This window comes from Pleurodeles waltl, chromosome 5, assembly GCF_031143425.1.
Source record: "Pleurodeles waltl isolate 20211129_DDA chromosome 5, aPleWal1.hap1.20221129, whole genome shotgun sequence".
NCBI lineage: Eukaryota > Metazoa > Chordata > Amphibia > Caudata > Salamandridae > Pleurodeles > Pleurodeles waltl.
In genome coordinates this window covers 953,900,511-953,919,141 of record NC_090444.1, presented here as the reverse complement: position 1 = coordinate 953,919,141, position 18,631 = coordinate 953,900,511, and positions in this window count along the sequence as shown.

The following is an 18,631-nucleotide window of genomic DNA, read 5'->3' as shown; positions in this document are numbered from 1 at the left end:
AGGCCTTTTTTCACAGCTCTTGCTGTGAACAAAGAGAACATAGGAATGTTGCGCTCAGGCTTTTACCAGCCAGTAAAAGCCCGGAGCACTCCATTGTCTGCAATGGAGCTCCCAACATTCATTTTTTCCAATAATACATTACCATCATTAGAACTGGAGATAAAAGACCTGTTTTCTAATTCCTTTACCATACAGAGAGACTCTTTTGAAAATCCACACTGCCCCGCCTTTTACCTTAACTGCATTCTTAAAGACATCAACTACTTGAACCGGATTAGTCCTTGGAGCAGTATCTCTTTAGCAGAGGTGGAAACTTGCTTCAATCTGCCCCATTCACCTTTTACACCAAAATTGCTATTTGATTTCCTCTTTTACTGTCCGCATAAGCTTTCATTTTACATTTGTACAAGCCAACTACACTTCTGATCTGATGGTATTTAACTTCAAAACCTTTACCGTATTTATTCTTCAACCATCAAGAAACTAGCTTTGATCCAGCTCTACATCCTCTCAGTAATGTTGGTGATGGCTTAGGTGTAATTCTGTAGCTGAGCGGAATGGTTTGCAGCGCCTTCGTCCAATGTATTCCTCCTTTGCTTGCTAACTGAATAGATTCTTTAAGAACTCTTTTAAATCTTTCACTTTATATTTTAAAGATTTATAACTCCAGTTCTATAGACTGGATTTTTGTCATTTGAGTGAAATAATTTATTAAAATGTACTTTATTTTTCTAGATTAGTGTCAGAATGTTCTTGTTTTGCGTTTTTAATTTACTCCTGTTTGAGTGCTGCATAGATACTTTACACTTTGCCTCTAAACTTCTAGAGGGTTAAGCACAGGGTAATTTAGTGACAGTATGTGTTTCACCCTGACAGGGATTGGTGCTGCTGCTTGAGAAGGGCTCACACTCCTCCTCAACCAGTATCTGAATTACTCACAGAAGTAAAACATTTTTTAGAATAGACAATAAATGAAGTCCTGAATCAATGTCGGGCTTGACACAGGTAAAAAATAAGAACACTCTGGTAGCGGGTCATCATGACTGGAAAACGTATGTGTAATGAAACATAAAGTGAATGGCAACACCCCTGTGTATAGTATTAACTACTGAAGACAAACTTGCCCTCTGAGGCCCCAGCAGTTTGCAAGGAGCTACTTGATACAATGTAGCACACACTCAAGGGAAAACAGTGAGGCAAACTCAGGCCCTGATTTATACTTTTTGGTGCAAAACTGCACTAACGCAGTTTTGCACCAAAAAGTTTAGCACCGGCTTGCACCATTTCTGTGCACCAGCCGGGCACCATATTTATGGAATGGTGCAAGCCGGTGCAAAGGGTAGGCTAGCGTAAAAAAAAAAAAAGACGTTAGTCGGGTGGGGCTGGTGGTATGGAAGAAGGGGGTTTTGCACCAAAAATGACGTTAGGCAGGTTAGAGTCCAAAAAAATACCTCAATGGCCAGCGCAGAGTACCCTGGGCATGGCCATTGCACCAAGTGCCATGTAAGGGGGCCCATTTCAGAGCCCCCAATGGCACTTTAAAAAAAAAATACTTCCCTGTTCTTACCTATACCTACCTGGGATGGGGTCCCCCATCCTCCGCTGTCCCTCTGGTGTGGGTGGGGATGTCCCTGGGGCCTGGGTAGGGCTCCTGTGGGTTTATTCCATGGTGTTCCACCATGGAAACAAGCCTACAGGTCCCCTAACGCCTGCCCTGACCCAGGTGTTAAAAAATGGTGCAAAGCAAGCTTTGCACCATTTTTTTACCCCTCCTGTGCGTGATTTTAGCATGGGGGATAAATATGGCACTAAGGCCATAGAGTCATTTTTTGCATGGGAACGCCTACTTTGCATCTCAATGACGCAAAGTAGGTTTCCACGTGCAAACAATGACTTTAACTCCATAAATTTGGCGCTAGGCGGGTCTAGCGCCAAAGTATAAATATGAAGTCAGTTTAGCAGTGAATTTGCGTAAAAATAAATCACGCAAATTCAGGGCAAAACAAGTATAAATATGACCCCCAGTGTCTTAAGTGACAGTCACAACTGAAACAACCTAAGGGCCGCATTTTTATCATATTAAATGAACTAGAATCAAAGTAACAGAGGTGCACTGCGCCACAAAGCCCCAAAATATGGGCCTTAGAGTCATCATCTAAAAGCCACCATTTCGCCCAAGTTTGGCAGGGGATGCAAATCTACCCATATTTTGTGATGCAAAGTAGAGAGATCTATACATCTTCGTTCCCCTGATCTTTAACTGAGGTAATCACTGATAAAGCCCATAGAGGACATTCCACTGTTTCAATTATCTCCTTTCTTACCAAGTCAGCCAGAATGTTTCTCAGTTTACTTCTGTATGTTAAAGGAATGCTCTTTACCTTATATTTGACAGGAACTGCATTTTCCTTTTAAATTATTTTGTGGCTAAAACCCACCATACAGAGAAAAATGCTTTCGGAATCCATAAACTGAACCAAATTATTGTCTGTGCAGAATTTACTATCAATGCAAAACGATTAGCTCAGAAGTTTAATTTAATACCCATTTCCTACCGATTAGGCCAGGGTAGCAATGACTGCCCCCTGTCAGAAACATAGACTTTCTTTCTAGTATGCCTACCCTGAAATTCCAAATTGTACTAAAAATAACCACTCAAGTTAATTTTGTGGCCAGTGCGTCACCGGGAGATACATCGGGGTTGTATGCTTGGCTGTGTGACCAATAATCCTCAAACACCTCCTTACTTAGAATAATAAACCAGGTACGCGCATCAACAAACTGAGATAGGCTTATGATACATTCCTACAATGCAAAAAGGAAGAGTCTTGAGTTTCCATGGTTTACAATTTATGTCATCTACTCTTAGTACTGCATTTGGGTTGTGACAAAATCTTGATGCTTTATATTGTTCATCATCATCATCTGATAATAAATCATTTCACCATCATTTTCCTGGACTCTGTGCTTTTGCATGCTCTGCTTAAATGGCTCTTCATCCTGAATCTTGAATACATTTTGTCTAAAGCAAGATCATTTCTGACATTTCGTAAATGTGATTGACTCCTACACCAGTAAAAGGCTAAATTTGACTTTTTTATTATTAACATTGCTATTATGTTTCTTATTTCTTTCCTGAACTTTTTTTGGAATACTATTGCCTCAAATCTTAGGATCTCTCATAATTTCTTTGACAAAACATTCAGAATGTTCTACTCCTCTTGCTACTTCTACTGCAGCATTTAGGCCCATATTTATACTTTTTGACGCAAATCAGCACCAGGGCAGATTTGTGTAAAAAAGTTTACCGCCGGCTAACGCCATTCAAACGCGCCAGCCGGGCACCTTATTTATCAAATGACGTTAGCCGGCGCTGCAGCTTGGTTTGCGTCAAAATAAATGACGGTAACCGGGCAGCGGAGGCGAAGGGAAGACTGAGGGTTGTGCGCCAAAGAATGGTGTAAGTCAGATTAGAGTAAAAAATATTGGCTCTAACCTGACTTGCCCCCTTTTTTGACGCACAACCCCCATGGAAATGACTCCTGACTTAGCAAAGACAGGAGTCATGCCCCCCTGCCCAATGGCCATGCCCAGGGGACTTCTGCCCCTGGGCAGGGCCACTGGGTACAGTGGCATGTAGGGGGGCCCAAGTTAGGCCCCCTATGGCACTTTAAAAAATATATATATATATACTCACCTGCACTCACCATGGATGGGTCCCCCCATCCATGAGTGTCCTCCCGGGGTGGGCTAGGGTGGCACGGGGTGTCCCTGGGTGCAGGGAAGGGCACCTGTGGACTGCTTCCATGGTCTTCCACCATGGAAATGAGCCCACAGGTCCCTTAACGCCTGCCCTGACCCAGGCGTTAAAAAATGGCACAAATGCGGCTGGGCGCCTTGTTTTAAGGCCTGCCTCCTCCTGTGCGTCATTTTGACGCCGGAGGATAAATAAGGCACACATGCCTTAGAGTCATTTTTGCACGGGAACACCTACCTTGCATGTCATTAGCGCAGGGTAGGTTTTCAAGTACAGAAAATGACTCAAACTCCATAACTTTGGCGCTGGACGGGTCTAGCGCCAAAGTATAAATATGGAGTTAAGTTTGCGCCGAATTTGCATAAAAAGAAAATTACCCAAATCCGGCACAAACAGAGTATAGATATGGGCCTTAGTGTCACGTCAGCACTCATCCATAAGCTCCCTTGTTCATTCTTATAATTAGTGTTCATCAAAATATGACCATGTAACACTTGCTCATGTATTATGTCTTCAAAATCACATGGTGATGAGTTGAAACATTTTCCTCAATTGGTTTCTAATTACCTTCTTTCCATAACCACATTCACAACGTATTAGTATTTGTTTTGTAGCATATTCATGCACATCAGTATTTCCCATTCTATCTGGAGGAGGAAGCTTCATAAATTTCTTTAAAGCAAACCCATCTAAACAATGCTTTAACTATGATAACTTTCTTTCAGCAGAATACGAACCACCCTTAAATACTTTTACACACTCAAGATACATTGTATTCCATGTTTCTGAGTTCTTGATGGATCATATGGATAAAGTAAAAATGAAGGAGGCGGTACAATGCTAGATATTATGAAATAAATACAAGGTTGTGAGGAGCAACCAGACCACTGCAATACTTTGTAGCCAACATACATCCCGAGGGCCGGGCATGGACTGAGGGAATAAATAAAGGTGCCTGCACAGCTTGAGGGGCAGTGCACAGTAACCAACTATGGCACTGATTTATACTTTTTGGTGCAAAACTGCACTAACGCAGTTTTGCACCAAAACGTTTAGCACCGGATTGCACCATTTCTGTGCACCAGCCGGGCACCATATTTATGGAATGGTGCAAACTGGTGCAAAGGGTAGGCTAGCATAAAAAAAAAAATGTTAGCTGGGTGGAGCTGGCGGTATGGAAGAAGGGGGTTTTGCACCAAAAAATGATGTTAGGCAGGTTAGAGTAAAAAAAAAAGACTCTAACCAGCCTAGCTTCATTTTCTGACGCAAAACCATCCATACTCCATGACTCTTGTCTTAGAAAAGACAGGAGTCATGCCCAATGGTTAGAGCAGCAGACCCTGAAGCAGAGATCTGGCTCAAGACCAGGGTTCAAGTCCCGCTTCGGCAGGTCTTGGGCTCAATTCCCTTGGACCAGATAATTCTCGCCTTGGTGCCTAATCTAATTAATGGGTCCCACTCTGCAACTCTGGGCAATAGCTTGCTTAATCTCCACAACGGCCCCAACAGCGCTTGGATGCCTGGCTTCACCCTGGGGGTGCCCAGGAGTGGGCGCCTCACAGGGAAAAGCCAGAAGGGGTTCCATAGTGGTATGAGTACAGCGCCTTGAGACCCTAATGGGTGAGTAGTGTGCTATACAAGTGCAAAGTTTACGTTTACGTTACCACCCCGATGGCCAGCACAGGGGACCAGGGTCCCCTGGGCATGGCCATTGCACCCAGTGCCATGTCGGAGGGCCCATTTCAGAGGCCCCAATGGCACTTAAAAAAAATATATATTTACCTACACTTACCTGGGATGGGGTCCCCCATCCTCCGCTGTCCCTCCGGTGTGGGAAGGGTGTACTTGGGGCCTGGGGAGGGCACCTGTGGGCTTATTGCATGGTGTTCCACTAGGGAAATAGGCCCACAGGTCCCCTAACGCCTGCCCTGACCCCTCCTCCCTCTTGTGCGTGATTTTAGCACAGGGGAATAAATATGGCGTTAAGACCATAGAGTCTTTTTTTGCACGGGAATGCCTACTTTGCATCTTATTGATGCAAAGTAGGTTTCCATGCCCAAAAAATGACTTTAACTCAATTAATTTGGCGCTAGACGGTCTAGCACCAAAGTATAAATATGGAGTTAGTTTTGCACCGAATTTGCGTAAAAGAAAATGATGCAAATTCAGAGCAAAACAAGTAGAAATATGCCCCTATATGTGTCCGGTGTGATATTATTGGAAGAGCTGCTGGGTAGGCTGGTGAGGCATCAGACCTGCAATATCGCACACAACCTTGATGATGAGGCGGAGAACTTCCCACTGCATGCCGCAGTCATTGGTCCAGGACCGGGTGTCGGTGTGGTAGCAGGAGCGGAACCTCGAACGGCCACAGAGACTATGGCCCTCATTCTGACCTTGGCGGTCTTTTCGCGAGACCGCCGAGTTACCGCCGCGGTGAAGACCGCCGACCGCGGCGGTATGCCGCTGTGCGCATTCTGACCGCTGGGAGCGTTCCGCCGGAAAACCGCCAGCAGCCACACTGGCGGTCGGCGGGAAAGTGGAGACTGGTCAACCTCCACCGCCACGCCAGCAGAACACCGCCCACAGAATTACGACCCACATTTCTGTGTGGCGGTCTTCTGTTGGCGGTCTTCTGTTGGCGGTCACCTCCCCATGGCTCCTGTCACCTCCCGGAGGACCAAAGCACAAGGTAAGTTGATCGTCCGTGAGGGGAGGGGGTGGGGGGGTGTTGTGTGATGTGTGCGTGCATGGGGGTGTGAGTGTGTAGAGGGGGTGTGTGAGTGCGTGCATGCGGGCGGGGAGTGCTGCTGTGCCTATGGGCAATGTGTGTAGTTCGGCGGGTGCGCATGTCGGCATGTATGTGTGCGGGTATGTGTCCCCGTTGTGTATGTGTGTGTGTAGGGGGTGTGTATATGTGCATGTTGGGGGTGTGTGCATGTCGGGGTGCGTGTATGTGCATGTCGGGGTGGGGTGGGGAGGGGGTTCGTACCACCTCTGGGGGGTGGCAGGGGGGTGGAGGGTGTGGGGGGAGGACTCGGGGGGCAGTGGGGGGTGGGGGAGACCCCTATCAGTGCCAGGGAAGGAATTCCCTGGCCCCGATAGTGCCTACCGCCATGGTTCGCATGGCGGTTCCCGAACGCCAGAAACCGCGGCGGTAAGCAGGGTCATGATACCGTTGGCGGTCTTGGGTCGACCGCCGGACCGGAGTGCGCAGACTCCAGCCCCTCGGTCATGACCGCCGTGGCTGTCGGAGTGGGGAAGTGGCGGTCGGTCGCGGCGGTGACCGCCGCGGTCAGAATGCCATTTTTAATACCGCCGGTCTGTTCGCGGTCCGACCGCCGCCTCTCCGCCGACCGCCAAGGTCAGAATGAGGGCCTATGTGCCACGGAAGACAGCATCAAGTGGAGGAGGTGTGGCAGGGTGTTTTTTGTTTCCCAAGTGGCTGGTTCAGACGAGCCGGCCAAGAAGAGAGCGCTGGGTATCTCCGCCACTTACTGACATGCTAATGATGCTGGTGCAGCCGCGTGTGTCAGAGCAGCGCACTGCAGTGTGGATACGTGCTAGGGAGCCGGTGAGTGAAGCACTGCAGGCCACTTCCCAGACCCAGAGGAAGGAGTGAGTGTGCTTGTGTGGGGGAAAGAACATGCAGGCAACCTCATAATGGGGGAAAGGCTGGAAGCAGGGTAAGTCCAGACCCGGAAGGGCATGGAAGAGAATGTGTATTTTAGCCCCAAGTCTTCTTTGATGGCTGCACAAAAGAAGTGGCAAGCCTAAGAAAACAAAAAAAATGAAGAACAACGAAATAAGTAAGGGAGAAGGATAGCAAATAGTGTTCACCCAGACAGACACTAGTATAACGAGACAAGACAGCAAGTAAGAGAGGACTTGTCAACTACCATCTCGATGTCAAACCAAGCAGCAGTGACCCCTTCCCCACTTGCCGCAAAAGCTACCGTCAATGCGATACCGCATTTTAGGCAGCTGGATGACCTTGCAACAGTCACATCAAGGTGGTGGAAGTGGATTAGGAGACTGCAACACTACTTCTGCACCACACGAGAGACAGATATCGCTGTTATGAGGTCCATGATGTTGCACATGGGAGGAAATGAGGTGTATGACCTATTTGAAGATCTGGTGAACATAGGTGCTGACGATGACTTAGATGCCCGTTGCTGTGCTGAATAGACACTTTGCCCCCCCAGTTAAAACTGGATTATGAGATATTCAAACTCAGGTAAGCTAGGCAGGCTGAAAGCGAATCTGTGGACATGTTCTTTGCATAGCTAGGGAGGCTTGCAAGCACATGCACTGGAAACGACAAACAGGATGAGATTAGAGCACAACTAAACCAAGGGTGCAGGTCTTCTAACCTCTGGAAGCTATTAGGACAACCAGACATATCCCTCAACGACATCTCAATTCTTGCAAGGTCTCATGAACTGGTGGACAGCTGGGCCAGGGCCATGGAATCAGCCCTCGTCTGAAACTCCAGTGCTCCAGCTGGTGCCCAGGGTGTGAAAGAGGAGCACGTTTAGGCGATCCAACGGCATCCCCCCAAAACTCGGTGGCTGTTACCAGTAGAAGCAGAGAAAAAGGGTGTGGAAACTGTGTGATGGAACGCCACCTGCCGAGATGATGACCAGAACAAGGAAAGTCATGCCTGAAGTGCAGAAGGATGAATCAGTTCCAGCGCTGCAGTGTCGTCAGCCATGAAAGGGTGAACGTTGGCTAATGTCAAGTAGCTGTCGCTGGAGGATGAAAAGGAGGATATTTATGATCTTGTTAATAGGAAAGAACAACCATCAACGGTGTGGGGATCACAGCTTTAATAGATACTGGGGCCTCCGTGAATGTTATTGATGACAAACAGTTCTCCAGACTTCAACCTCGACCTGAACAGCTACCCATGAGAGTGAAAAACTGCACATATGGAGGGACTGAGCCTCTCCCGCTAAAGGGAGTCATCAAAGAGGAGGTGAGACGAGGAGACATGAAGACCACTACTAGATTCCATGTGACCAAGGGCAACACCAGGACTCTGTTGGGCTGCCTCGTGGCCGAAGACCTGGGATTGATTTTCTTTGCCAAACAGGTTCATCAGTCACATGCTGAAGAGGTCTTAGATGAGTTCCCCGAGTTTTTTCAAGGACTTGAGTGTCTAAAAGGGGTGTAGGTCAAACTCCACATTGATGAAACCTTGAAACCAATACCCTCACAACACTTCCTCCCACCAGTGGAAAAGGAGCTTCATCAACCCGAACAAGCCAGAGTCATTGAAAAGTCACTGGACCCACCCTTTGGGTGTCATCTCTAGTCAGACCGCAGAAACCTAAACAACCAGAGGCCACCTGGTTATATGTGGACTTGAGGCTCCCCAATCAAGCCTATCGCCAGGAGCAGCACATCACCCTCATGAGAGATGAGACTGTGACACACATAAATGGAGCAAAATTGTTCTCCAAAATTGATTTGAACTCGGGATATCACCAATTAGTGTTGGAGGAACCCAGTCGCTATATAACAACCTTTTCCTTACATGTAGGACTCCGGAGATTCAAGCGCCTCAGTTTTGGTGTCTCATTTGTGGGTAAGGTTTTCCAGGAGGCCATACGCAAAGCTCTGACTGGACTACTAGGGGGCATCAATGTGAGTGATGACATCCTCATCTATTCAGACACATTGGAAGAGCACCATGCACGTTTGAGAGCAACACCACAACAGCTTGTGGATAAAGGCCAAACACTGCATTGGGAAAAAGTGCATGTTTTACACCAATGAGGTTGATTTCTTTGGGTACTGGTTTTCCAAGGATGGGCTGCAGGTAGACCTTCAGAAAGTAGAAACTATCAATGTAGCTGCAGTGCCGCAAAACAAGTCTGAAGTCCATAGTTTTCTGGGCTTGGCTAACTACTGTGGATGGTTCATAGCAAATCTTGCCACCATATCTAGCCCCCTCCGTAACCTAACCAGGAAAGGCAAGCACTGGGAGTGGTCTACGGAGGCTGTCAGGGTCTTCCATGAAGTGAAGGTGGCTTTGCTGTATGATGCCACCATGGAAAATTTTAATCTGAAATGGCAGACAGAGCTAATTGTCTAGGCCAGTCTGGTGTGGTTGGGCATAGTGCTAATGCAGATGAAGAGCTCTGGTGAATGGGTTGCCATTGAGTATGCAAGTAAGGCCCTCACAGCTGTTGAAACCCGCTATGCACAGATTGAAAGGAAGCACTGGTGATCAGGGGGGCGTGCAAACATTTCCACCTGTACACATGTGAACAGATATTTTGTGTCATGACGGATCACAAACCATTGGAGCTCCTGTTCACAGGCACAGCCAGTCAGGGACCTCCCCAGTTTGAAATATGGGCCATGCATATGCAACAATACTCGTTTGAGATGGTATATAGACCGGGGGTGAACAACCCTGCAGATTATTTGTCACGTCGCCAGATGACCCTGAATCCAGAGAGAAAGGAGAGGATGAAGCAGGGACCAAAGGGTTCATGAACATGGTGACCGAGGTGGCCTGCCTGAGGGCCCTGTCAGCAGGAGAGATTGCAGAAGCCACAATGGAAGACATATGTTTGACTAGGGTCAAGAGTGCTTCAAGGGGATGACAGTGGAAGAATATCTTGAATGGATTGAGAGGCTTGAACAAAGTACAGCGGGAAGCACAGGCACAGCTGTGGCCATGCCAAGATGAACTCAGCAACAGTGAAAAAGGCCTGGTTCTTAGAGGTCATCAAATAGTTGTGCCACAATGTTTATGGAGCATGACCGTGGAACTAGCTCACTAAGGACACCAGAGAGTTGCCAAAACAAAAGTACTGCTTCATAACAAACTTTGGTTCCCAGGGATGGACCGGATGATCGATGAACTAGTGAAAAAACATTGATACTGTATGCACATGAGTGCGTACCCTCCTGCGGCAACCGTCATCACAGAGGAGGCAGTGATAACACTATGGTTGTCATTAAGTAGAGACTTTGGTAGTTTTCCAGACAACCAGCTCACTCTTGTAGTGATGGTCAGCCACTCAGAAATCCCTGTTGTTGAACTGGTCTGGTCTTCATATTTTGAGTGCATGAAGCCAGCGCACGAAAAAATATTTGCACTCCTAGCTCTGCCTGGGGAAGTCAAGATAGACAATGGCCCGCCCTTTCAATGTCATGAATTTTAGGAGTATCTCCGCCAGCGGAATCATGCAGCAATGGCCTCAAGCAAAGGGCGAGGTAGAGAGGTTCATGAGGATTCTCAACCAAGCCCTCCAAATTGGAGTAGAGAATGGCAAAGACTTGGAATGCTGTATGAACCAGTTTCTGAACTTTAGAATGTGGCGTTTTCCACCCATCAACTAATCAAAAACCATACAGTCAAAATGCATAAGGTTAGATCAGTTGATAATTTCATTTTAGGACCATGTGGCTCAGTGAAATATCTGGTCTTTCCAATCCTACCTGCCAACTTGAAGTACGTTTGATGCTCATCCCTACATACTTACAATTAAAGAGAAAAAACCCTATGCTGAATGGTGTAGCTCATGGGTACTCACAAACATTTCCCCAGAAGCAACACAGAACAGTCTGTGGTCTGCCTTAAGGCTGCATTGAGTCAATGAGCCATGGAGTTATTTTGTGGGTTTAATTCCATAATGCCTCTAAATTAAGCCCCTAGGCCCTGATTTATACTTTTTTTGTGCCACATTTGCATCATTTTTTGACGGAAAAGTGGCATAAACTTACAATATACAATTGTATTTTGTATGTTTACGCCACTTTTTTGTCAAAAAATTATGCAAATGTGGCGCAAATTTTTTATAAATCAGGACCTAAGTCTCTAGAGGAGTCATAGATTTGACAATACTGTGTTAAGTTGTATCTGACTCACGAACTTTCCACCACACCTTGGGTAAGACTTCTCTGCTTAGTATCGCTATCTTGGGGCAGTCAGATGTAAAAAGTAAGTAACTTGATTACTGAATTTGAATGAAATAGGATTGCACAATGTGAAACCAGAAACCTGGTGTCAAGGCCGGCTTCCCCGCTTGACCAAACTGTGATACAAGGTAATTGTTTTCTTACACTTTGCTTCCTTTTTCTTCATGATCACAAATAAGAGCACCTTGAAATATATGAGTTTACGTTATATGCTGTACAAAACCTGAACATGCTTTTGATTTAATAAACTATAATGTCCATATATAATGACAACCAAGGCCAACCAGAGGGTTCCGTGTGACCACTTGCATGCCTCTTGGCATTCTTAGTAGGCTGAGACAAGGCATGAATGTTTCTAATTATTTTTCTAAACTATCACATTTAAAAAATATACTTCGAAACACATTGATTTAAGCTGATATAATAAGGTGAAACACCTCTGTGTGTTGAATACTGTGGAGTTGAATACTGTGGAGACTTTATCATATTTTTCCACATTTGTTGCAAAATGTCTTCAAAATGAATGTGTGCCTAAATTTAAGTGGTTCAGGACACCTTATTTTCTTGCTTTCTTTTATTTAATTTATTGGCTTGTCCCTTTAACATCTTTCTGCATGTTAGTGCTCCCTCAAGTAAACAGCAGCCCAGTATGTTATCATTCAGCAGGGGGCCATATGTGAAGGTCACGAGGGAACATGCCCCTGGGCCAGAATATGAGTATCACTGGTGTAGCTTATGCTTAATAGACTAAAAGAGATCAAGTTACAGCAAGTTGATAGGGATAATAAACAGGATACTAAAATCCCACTCGTAACCCTTTTACAAATTAGTGGGATAGGTTTGCATTGGTAGGTCTTGCCTACAGATAGTTTTGTATGTTGTCAAGATTTTTTGTCTATACTACAATACAGTTACAGTGGCTTTGGGTCAACCCCTTGCTTATCATTAGCTGGTTTTCTTGTCAGTCTCATCCCTACTTTCAAGAACGATGATGGGGGGGGGTCGTGTTTTCTCCATGGGTCAGTGGCAGCAGTGGCAGCAGGTGTTGTCCGGTTGTGTCCAGTCAAAGACAGAGGTGGAATCCGGAATAAATGTGAGTTTTCATCCCTTACCCCCACAATCCACCAACTCAGAAGTGGAGATCGGACCACCAATTTTTTTTGCAATAAGGCTCATCCAAATCTGCATGGCGGGAAGGGAGGCTGGGGTCCTGCTGGCATCCACTTTTCCCCTCTCCCGCCATCGACACAGGTGGTGTTTCTTTGGCGAAGATGATGGTTCGAATGCAGGCTTTCAACCATGGGACGCTAGCATCTAAATACGGCGGAGGGGCCGTCAAGGAGGCAGGCGCGTTTTCAGTTGAAAGGTCAAAGGTGCCAACATATAAATCAGGCTCATAATCTGATCCACCAAGGTGAAATGCGCTTGGGATAAATAACTTTTTGAATGTTTAAGACACCTTATGTTTGTTGCATGAATTGCATGCCAAATATTTCAAAGCTTGGATTGTGTGCAAGTTCTTAGAACAGGAGCCAACCATTGGTTTGACTCTGGCTTGGCTCTTCCTGCTATTTGTTGGCTCACTCACCTCTAGTTTAACCACTGGGCCTCTTATTGGAAAACTCAATCATTAAATCACACCAATATAAGGATGGTATGCAGCGATACTTAAAATTCTCATCGTTGCAGAACACAAGAACAAGAGGCATGGTCCAGATATTTGCAGAGTTGACTGAAACCTGCCTGACAGTAAACATTCAAAAGGCTAAATCTTTACTTATATCTTTCAGATTTAAAAAACAGATCACCCTCACCCCACCAACAAACTCTTAGGATACGCACGGACATCATTTGGGGTCGCGTGGGGTCACAGCTACGACCCCTGTCTTGCCTCTTGCAAACTCTGGCATTGCCTTTGCGACCACTGGCCTCAGAGATGGCAATATCATTGCCAGAAGCACAGGGCCAGTTCGTCCTTGGAAACGTCGGTTGCGGTTCCACTTTCCATGTTTTCTGTCAGTTATTTTACACTGGTAGTAAATCATGTTATGTTATTCACTATTAGTGAAATTAAACAATGAAAGACAAATGTCTAGAATATGATTCTCCCTGTCAGCTGAGCTTAGCAAAAAAATGCTTTTAAATGTATGTTGTGGGCGTGTTTGCGGGTCATAGTGTGTTTATGTGAGAGAGAGCGTGTGTATGTGTGAATGTGTGTGTGTATGTGTAAGCATGTGTTTGGGAGTGAAAGTAAATGTCAAATGGCGTGTGATGCTACTTCCGCAACCCCTTGCTTTTTAGTGAATTGACGCCCATGGGTACCCACACATTCTTCTTTTGCCACTGATAAATCTCTGAGTTTTGTTATTCGTAGTTCCCTCTTTTTAGTTCCTCGCATGAACAAAATTGTTCAAGCATGAAACTTTCACTTTTACCGTTTGAAAAGAATTAAACATCTTCTATCTGCAAAAAAGATTAAATTAGCTGCACATGCACTCATCAGCTCCAGAACCGACACTGGTAATTCCACGCTAATTCGAAGGCCTATAGTCTGTTGAACCTAAAAATCAGTTCTTAGCTCCTTTGCACCATTAGTCACGGAGAAACGAAAGCTTAATACCAGCTTTTTAATGGCTCTCCACTGTGTTCCATTACAAGCTTCAATGCAGTTCAAGTTTTGTTGCCTCGTGTTTAAAATCATTCCCCTTGCCAAAACAAACTATTTATCTGACATTCTGGCAATTTCTGGATAGATCAGAGCATTCAGATAAACGACTTTCTCTCTCTCTGTCTCTTGAGTCTCCGAAATTCAGAACTACGCAAGCATAACAACACATCTTCTCTACTCCTACTCTCGTCTTATGTCACCATCTAATTACTAAACTGGCATTCACTCCTTATATCCTGTCCTTCTAGAAGGAACGTAAGACCTTCCTGTTCAGGAGACAAGTAAGTGACTATCGGACTAAGGGCCATATGTACGAACACATTTTCCCATAGACACAGAATGGGCAAAACTGCTTGCTACATCTGGCCCTAAATGTGTTACTACTCCTCTTTGGGATGTCTGACAGTACTGTTTTGGATCATATGCTGTTTAGCCGTTTGCCTCCTGCTTTTCTTGCACCCTTCCCATCTCTTGTTCTTCCTACCATCTTACTGCCTATCTCCATTTTCTCCTCCCTTTCCCCTACTACTTATTGATCAATCTACCTGTCCATTTACTTCATCCTTCTCTCTTTCCCTTCTCCTTTCTCACCTCCAGTTTGTGTTTTGCCAAATGTAATTTGTTTTCTGTAAATACATCTTGCATGTGTAACTACAGTTCTCTGTAAAGTGCTCAAACACCTACCGGTGCAGTGGCACTGCAGAAAGAATATACAAATGAACAATGTGTGCTTCCACTTGTGTGATGAGACACTCATGCGTATACTTCATCAAACTGGGGCCTTTTTCCATACTGAAGACCATTGACAAATGCACTGGCAAAACCAAAGGGCTTTACCAGTGCTTCTTATTCAAGTTATTGATTTACTGAACCACAAAAAAATGTCAGTGGCTTCCAGGCATCAAGATCATCAAGGGTGGAGGCAACATGTTTTAAAACTAATTATTCTATGATTCAGGAAATCGTTAGGTAAAGTTGAGGAGGACCAGCACCATACACACATGATCATTTAGAGTTGTGCACTGTTCTTTAGGAATACAAGAGATAATCCATGCTGGAGATGTCATCTTTTTCCATGATGTAAAGCACAAACACAGATCATTGTGATTAAATGCACAACACAGAATATGCCACATCTAAAGATGCAGTGCTGCATGATTTACAGTATATTTTTGTACTTGAGTCCCTAAAGCCTTTTGCTGGTGATTACCATTCATAGCTGTTCCTCAGAGGCATAATTATTAGGTTGCAGTCTACCAGACAGTGCAGTTGTCTGGTTTGCTAAAGACATCTGGGGGACATTCAAAAAGTTGACCTCAGAATGCATTCTGCCTGTTGCTAGCCATTGGCTTTGTGGTTTGTAAATCACATTTTTTGGCTTTCCATTTACTGACTTTGTTTGTTTTAGGCTCTCCAGGTTGAGTTTGTACCTTCCTCTGCCAAAACCTTAATTAGAGTATCCTTCCGAGTGCTTCCTTCAGTAAACAGCCCTGTAAATCTTGTTCTTATCCCGTCCCATTTGCTGTGTATTCAAAGACAGAGGTCAAATGTCATGCACTGTCTTCCGAGGGTGCTTGTTTACTTTTCTTTCTCTGATGTCAGAGTGAAAGAATTTACGTGACAATCTTGCTGGATACAGGGGGTAGGAAAGAGTTTTTTTCTAGCACACAAAACATTAAATGAACTGTGTAAGTATTCCAGAATATATCAGAATTAAGAACACAAATGCAACACATTTATTATTTCAGAAGTATGTTGGAAACAAATACTTCAATATGATCAAACAAATCATTACACTAGGTGATGCAATTTCCAAACATTTTCCTCTGTGCACTATACAGTTTTAGTAGTAAAACTTTATGTCTGTGCAAATGTAATGGTCATTTCAATTAATAATGTGTTGTCTGTAATGGCAGTGTGCTACCACACCATGAATACTCCACAGTACACCACTCCACACCACTGCACTCTGCTCGTCACCACTTCACTTCACAATGCTCCATGACACTGCACCACTCCATTCTATGCCACTGCACTCTATGCCAGTTCACACTACAGCTCCCTACTCCACCCTGTGCCACTCTACTCTTTGCCAGTACAATCTTTGCCACTCTACTGTACACCACTGCACATTTTGCCACTGCAATCTACTCCACTCTAGTCTAGGCCACACCAATCTACTCTGCACACTCCACTCTACGCCATTGTACTCTATGCCACCCTGCAACACTGCAGTCTACGCAACTGCACTCTTTGCCAATAAACTCTACACCAATGTACTTTACTCTGTAACACTCAAATCTATGCCCCAGCACTCTATGCCAATCCACTTCACGCTACTTGAATCTACTCTGTCCCACTACACTCTAAGCCACTGCATTCTACACCACATTACATTACACCATTACACTCTATGCCACTCTACACAACTGCACTATACCCTCCACCACTCCACTCTACTCCACTTCACTCTACTCTGAAATAGTCTACTGTATGCCACTCTACTCCACTCTGCGCCACTCCACTCTGTGAACTGCACTCTATGCCGCTCTACACTTATCCACTGCACTCTTTGCCAATGCACTGTATACAACTGCACTGTCATTGCACTTTATGCTGCTGCACTCTACCCTGCATCACTGTACTCCATGCCATTGCTCTCTATGCCACTGTACTCCACTGCACTCTGACACTCTACTCTGCAACACTGCACTCTCTACCACTGAACTCTATGCCACTCCAATCTGCACTTCTCCACTCTATGCTACTCCTCTATACGCCACTGCACTTTATGTCACTACACTATACTCTGCATCATTCTATGCTACTCTGCTCTGCACCACTCCATGCCACAGCACTCTGTGGCATTCAACTCTACTCTGCACATTACACAATTGAGCTATATGCCACTCAATTCTACTCTGGACCACTGCCCTCTGCATCTAACAACTCTACAGCACTCCATTTTACGCCACTCTACTCTATGCCAATGCACTCTGCCACACTGTATTCTGAGCCACTCTACTATGCAGCTATCTAATCTGTGCCACTATTCTGCACCACTATCCTTGGTGCCACTGCCCTCTGAGCACTCTTCACCACTGCAGTTTACTATGCACCAGTGTAATCTAAGCCACTACATTCTATGCTGCTGCGTTGTACATCACTGATTTCAATGTCACTGCACTCAATGCCACTTCATTATATGCCACTATACTCTGCAACACTCTACACAATCCACTCTACACCAGTCCAATTGATTCTCTGCCACTCCAGTGTATGCCACTCTATGCAACTCCACACTATGTCACTCCAATATGCGACACTCTATGCCACTTCACTGTACAACACTCTACTCCCTCTTCTCCATTTCACTCTACGACACTCCACCGACTCTCCTCTGTGCCACTAATGTTTGGTCATGCTGAACAGCAGCCACGCCGGTGTATACCATAACTAAAACACATCGGCAAAGCCAATAGCTCTTGCATAGGCAAGCCCTATTGGCTTTGTCAATGCTTGTGTTGTGCTGCTGCTATGGAACAAGAAGAGTGCAGCTTACTTCCACATCAAGAATTTGATTGTGCACAACTATTGTGTCAAAAATATAGTTTACCATAAAATTGTGCTCCTGTACATATCATGGAAAAAACAAAAATATTAAGGAACAAAATATTGATCAAAGCAATTAAGAATATTGTTCTTTTCTTAATAAACATAGAATGTAAAGCAAGTTATTTGAAAAAGCTAATTAGTTAAAAGTAATGTAATGTTAAATAAATTGTTGTAATAATTTATTTAATTTCTCATATTTGTATATAAATATATCTACCTATCTATCTATATATATGTGTGTGTGTATATATACATATATATATACCTATATATATATATATATATATATATATATATATATATATATATATATATATAAATATGTTTATATTACCTACTGGCTGTTGCCACTAGGTAGTTATATTTCGGACCATGTTTCCACCGAAAAAGCATTTTTTGACTTGCCTATATCTTTAGGGTCGTTTGACAAGCATTAAACAGCCCGGACCCCATTCTCCTCAGTAATAGATTTCAATCTCTCACAACACTAGAAGACCTGGATTGACTTAGTATGAACAAGAAATGAAGTGGCCCCGGACGTAAATATAGAAGGGCCTACCATGAACAGGGGAGACGCATTGCGTGCAGTGGAATCCGATAGGAATATCGTAGATATCCACCTGAATCATAGAAATCTCTCCTCGCCAACA